We start from the raw sequence: 6,035 nt of genomic DNA on the forward strand, positions 1-6,035 counted from the left end.
AATAAAGGAGAATACACTCATTTTGTTTAAACATAGTGCAAACATGCAAAATTTAGAGTAGAATGATTGGAGTAATTTTGTATATTAAACAAAAATGTTTCCTTATATATAGTAATTTTATAGTAACTGCTAGTTTTTGTTCTTAATATAATTCATAAGTTAAATAATTGGTCTCAAGTAGAGGTTACGTGCATAATATATGATGTCGATTTTGTGTCTCTTGAACTAAATTTAAAGCATATAAAAGCGAGTAACTTTGATAACTATTATTTATTTCTCTTTAAAGAACGGTTGAAGTACACTTTCCTTTGGAATTCTCTAAACTTTCACGCTTAAAGTACGTACAGATATATATTTTTCTTTTAAATATTATATAATAGTAGCTAGTGCACAGGGTTTTACATCCCAAAGAAAAGATTCCTGGTTTAATTAGTTAATTATTTAATTAAAGGTCAAACCATAGAATCAACCAACCAGCTGCACATTAAAAATCAAAAGGGTTTAACAAGTGGTTGTTGTTTCAGATACCTTTGAGTAATCCATGTCAACTCACTTCATTTGCCACTCACCAAACATCACAATAATTACCGGTTATTTTTCATATTCGGGTATTTGATAACTTTACCTACATAAATTAAGGGATGTGTTATTTATACACCCTTTATAGGGTGTATATATAGATATGTTGTGTGTTAAGTGGGTGTGAGAATAACCAAAAAAGGTGTATGAATAACCATTGCCTAAATTTATATAAAAAAAATCCGTACATACATATAGTACATATAATTGAGCTAGGGACAAATTTAATAACTTGTATACAAACTAGCAAACTAGCTAGCTAGCATCAACCATGGTCCTTCTCTCTCTCTCTAGATATATAGATATATATATTATGGGTTTGTGTGTGTGAGGAGATTGTGTGTGTGAGTGAAGATGGGTGTGATAATTGGAAGTGGAGTGGGGTGATGTGCATGACTGTATGCCTTTGCGTGCAGGATCTTAGGCTGAGGGGTGTGGGGCTTCAACGGGGGCGCTAGAGCCCCTCCGCTCGCGCCCCCAGACGCTAACACCACACCACCGGGGCGCTAACGGGGGCGTTAACGCGAAAAACAATGCAGGCGTGAGCTGGTTAGCGGAAGAAGAGAGAGAGGAGCACACCTTTTGAGGTATTTTGGACCGTTGGGAGCCGAAAAAAACAAAAAAATATATATTTTCTATATAGGTTTACGGAAAAGAGCCGTTGAGCTCATATTAAATTAAAAAAAAATATTTTCTTAAACTATAAATATATACCTTTATAAAATATACTTCATTTCACAATTATACACCTCATTTCACAATTATACACCTTTCCTCCTAAAATCCTTTCAAAACTAACACAAAAAAATGTCGTTGTTTGAATATATTTATAAAAAAAATAAAAAAAAAATTTCGCTGGAGCCTCTGCTGGAGCCCCTCCACACCAGGGGCCAGGGCTCCAACAACCCCCTTATCCAGTTTCTCTCTCTGCCACACGTCAAAATATTATTGGTTGGAGCCCCCATTAAAGCCCCCACACCCCTCAGCCTTACATTTGCTAGTAACCATCGTGTCACCTGTCAGCAGTTATCACCAAATATATCTGCCCACACTCAATCATATAAACAATTACATCAACTCTCTTTCTCTCTCTCTCTGCACACACATGCATAGACAGAGAGAGAAAGAATGCATATATGTTTCTTTTCAGTGAAAATGGATTAGGGTTTTGATGAAAGAATAATAATAATGTTACAAGAAGAAGATGTGTTTTTTAATTCTAAATTAGAATATAATTATGTATAAAAAATGAATAAAGAAGTAGAAGTTGGGAAAGCATAAGCAACACAAGACACGAGGGGGATACAGGGTTGCTAAGTAGAGGAAGAATGGGGAGCAAAGAGTCCTTAATTTCATAGTCTTGTAGTTTACCAGACAAAATATGCTTACTTTTAGGTTTTCAAGTTTTGGTTCCATTTGCCTATGACATCCATCCCCACCACCCACACTCTCTCACTCTTTATAATTATTATTTACTTCACTATTCTACATAATATATACCCTATTCTTGTAAAAGTTACAAAATTTGTATATGTATGTGTGTATATATACGTTCGAGCGTAATTTTAAGTGTAATATACAAGACAGTTATGTAACCGTTAATTACTCACTTTATCTCTCTTTAAGTATGTAAAGTATTATGTATAAGTGTATTATTACGTTACTGATCTCTATATAATATTCGTTCCCAGAAATAAAGGACATGGAGAGAGTTTCATACTTTGTGTAGTGTCCCTTCAAGACACTAAAACTCATAGGTGTTATTCGAATCATGGGGAAGTCACTGTACTTTGATGGCACTGCCCCCAAAAATAAATCAAATAGAAAAATAGTGTTATCAGATAGACACATAGAGTTACAAAATATTTGGTTACATATGATATTATGCTTTTCCTTGAAAAATATGAGAGATTTAGTGTTTTGGAATGACACAAGGAACTGTAGAGTTTGGAGGGATATACAAGAAATTATATACCGGCCTTACAATGATATATATAACACTACTAATAAAAAGAAAAGTAATATTTTATTACCAAACCATGTCTTGTTTCCCTCTTATTAGACTACTTATTCACTATTATTTTACCATTTAATCCATGTAACATACTTATAAATAATTGAATGAAATATTTAATTTGTAATAAATGAAATTGTTTGGTAAAAAGAATTACACTGCGTAAATTTATAAGTAGGAGGTGTAAGCAGTAAGTACGTTGTGTTTCTCTGCATTTTGTCTGCTTTAGCATGCAACTCTAGGGTTTTGTGCTGATGAAGAAGACATATCGATTCACATACATGCTGTCTTATAAGAAAATTATATGATGGAAAGCAAACTATTAAAATCTACACACAATATAGATTATAGAGTTGAAAGATCCACCAATAATGAGACTTAATAGTTAATACATGACCACCCCCTCTTTTCTCTCTCACTCACAAACACACGAATGGTAAATGTAAGTATCTACCAGCTAAGAGTACGTCTAACACCAAAGCTGAAAACTAGCACCCGACAAGAAGAGTGATTACATATTAGTTGTGTAAGAGCATGCATATATACATACATTAGATCACCAAATATTAGGCAATTACCTTCTTGAGTTAACATAAGTTAACACATATAAATCCTAAACTAACGTACTTATCCTTTATACATAGGATTCACCACATGTTCACATTTAATTAATTTGATAATTTGATATATTTTTGAAGAAATTAGATCGTTAGAAGATTGATTAACCTACCTTTATCCTATATTACTTGTGCACATCCATAAGTCTTTTCTCGATAAACAAATCACTACTTTCCTTAGGCAATAATAGTGTGGTTCTACTAAGATTAGTGCATTTAAGTTACAATAATAGATTGTGTTACTGATACCTAATTTCGTAAGCTAGTAGAGTATTAGCGGTTCTCAAACCCGTAGGTTTAAAGATAACATGTTCTTATGCATGCCAATAAAATAATTATGTTGGAGTAAACATATACATGCATAGAGAATCAAATGGTATATATAACTATATATAAATGTGAAAGAAAACTTAGATAAAGTGTTAGGCCATGACATGATGGATGCAAGCATTATTATTAAATAAAATATGAAACAACTCATGATAATTAACATACTAATTAAATTATGTAAACATAAACATCCCTCTTAAATTAAGATGCTGGTGATGGATCGCAAATATTAAATACTAACTCATAAAATATTAATCACATTTCCTCCTAAAACAAGAAATTATTTCCCTTGTTAAAAACATTTTGTATGTACAGAATCCGCATGCACAGGGTTTGATCTACACTAATTAGGGTTCTCAAGTTTCACATGAACAGCTCAATATCAAAAGATAATGTATGCAATTATGCATAGATATACATATATATGATGTTTATTAACGTATTTATATAAACCCTAACAACGACAATTAATCGATCAATGCCAAGAAGAAACAGAAAATAAGGGTTGATTCTGCCAACCTAAGAAGAAAGAATCATTAATAATCTCAAGATTATACCCTTCAGAAGGATAATGAAGTCTCAACAGCAATTTCGTCTGCGAAAGCGCGTACGCACTGAGCGGGACATTCCGATAGCCCGAACTTCTCATCATCACTTCCCATGACCGAAATCGCTCTTTCCGCCGATCCCCCTCCTCCGCCACGATGTCCGAAATCTCTCGCCCGAACCACACTTGCTCCACCTCAATTCTCTCCCGGCTATTTGGCGCCAATGTCGCTTCTAACGACTCGAAAACCGCGGTGTAGTAACTCATTGCTTCTGAAAACCTTTGAAGAAATATTGGGTGGTTGTGGTTAGCTTCTTGTTCAGCTAGGGTTACAATTCTAGGGTTTAAAGATTTAATCTTTCTGAGTAATAAACACAACTTGTCACGGTTTTTTAAATGGCGGTGAAGGTGTAACACACAGTTTACAGCTAGGGTTTCATTAGGGTTGATAACAACTGCGGATAAATGGTCAATAAGGTGACCAATGTATTCGTTGCATTCGTTGTTAGTGTTTGGGAGTAGGAGTGGGTAAAACCTGAAACGGAGCTTTAGCGAGTGTGCGAATATGGATAAACGGTCGCCAGTGCGGCGGAGGAGGTTGAGATTTGTTCCGGTGGCGGTTATGCGAAGAGTTGGAGGTGGGTACCAGTCGGCAATGGCTTGCATTAATGGTGGCCATTGTACACCGTGCATAATGTTGAAATCTATTATGTGAATGTTTTGTGGATTGTTTGGGTTGTGTGGAGTGTGTGGAGTTTGTGGAGTGTGTTGGTGGTGGTGAGGTTGATTTATGGCTTCTAATATGGCTTGGTTGGCTGTGAGTTGACGAATCTGATGAATGGAGTGATTTGGTTTAGGGATAAGTAGGATGATTGGAGAATTGGGTCATTATGTTGTGTTAGGAATATGTTGGTGGTGGTGGTGGTGGTTGTAGGTGGTGGTGGTGGTGGTAGTGGTGGATTGATGTTGAGGATAATATTAGGTGGTGGGATAGGGTGGCGGTGGAGGCGGAGTGATAGGGCTCTAGTGAAAGAGTGGACTAACCGGTGAGTCGAGTCGCCATAGGCGGAGGTGTTGGTGGAGAGGATGGAGATGAGGCGGTGTGCCGTGGTGAAATCGGACCGCGAAATGAGTTGGGCGGCGGTGAAGAGGAGTTGTTTCATGTGGATGGAGGGTGAGTGGTGGTGGTGTTGGTTAAATAAGGTGGATAGTGGTAGTGGTAGTGGTGGTGATGGTGGAGGTGGTAGATCTAGTTGTAAATTATGGTCTTCATTTGGATCTTGATGAGAAGATTGAGAGGATGAACCCAACATTTGGATGGAAACAGTTGTTTGATTGGTTTAATTCCTGTAGAACCCTAAAAATACTTTCTACACACAGTAACTGTGTGAGATGATTGCAACCAAAACACCTGAAGGAAAATCATGAGCGTGCGTGTTATCCTAGATATGCATTTATTATGAGTATTACAACATATACATACACACATCACAAACATATACATATAACACACATATATTATATGGTGGACTTACATTATAGGTAACCATGTCACGTAACATCAGTAAAATTAATAGTTATATGAAGGTTTTTTTTGAATTTAAAGTGGAGTGAGGCCACATATTTCTTCTTCTTCTTCTATTTTTCCCCACTAAAAGATAACACATTAAAAAGGTAAACACAAGTATTCCTTTAGTCTAGTGATTATTCCCTCATATCTATGTTAGTGGTTTGGATAGGAATCTCAGATTTTCTATATATTGGGTTGGGTGTATAGTTGCATGTTTTACTTGTATCTTTGTTTAATTTGATTTGGATAATGGTATTTCCCATGGTTTATTTGGATTTGGTTTCGATTATAGGTGATATTAATTTTCTATTATTTCATTGGATATGTGGTTTACCATTGTTTTACTAATATTGTCTCAACCAACTTATTTCCCTATAT

General features: G+C 35.5%; 1 pseudogene; it reads right to left on the reverse strand.

Moving 5' to 3' along the window:
• Positions 1-3,967: 3,967 nt before the first annotated feature.
• LOC143585551 (scarecrow-like protein 18 pseudogene) lies at positions 3,968-5,773 on the reverse strand (annotated as a pseudogene).
• Between the last annotated feature and the right edge of the window lie 262 nt (positions 5,774-6,035).

This window comes from Bidens hawaiensis, unplaced genomic scaffold (genome assembly GCF_021521415.1).
Source record: "Bidens hawaiensis isolate Kalapana, Puna unplaced genomic scaffold, B.hawaiensis_p1.1 tig00033887_1, whole genome shotgun sequence".
In the NCBI taxonomy this organism is placed as follows: Eukaryota; Viridiplantae; Streptophyta; class Magnoliopsida; order Asterales; family Asteraceae; genus Bidens; species Bidens hawaiensis.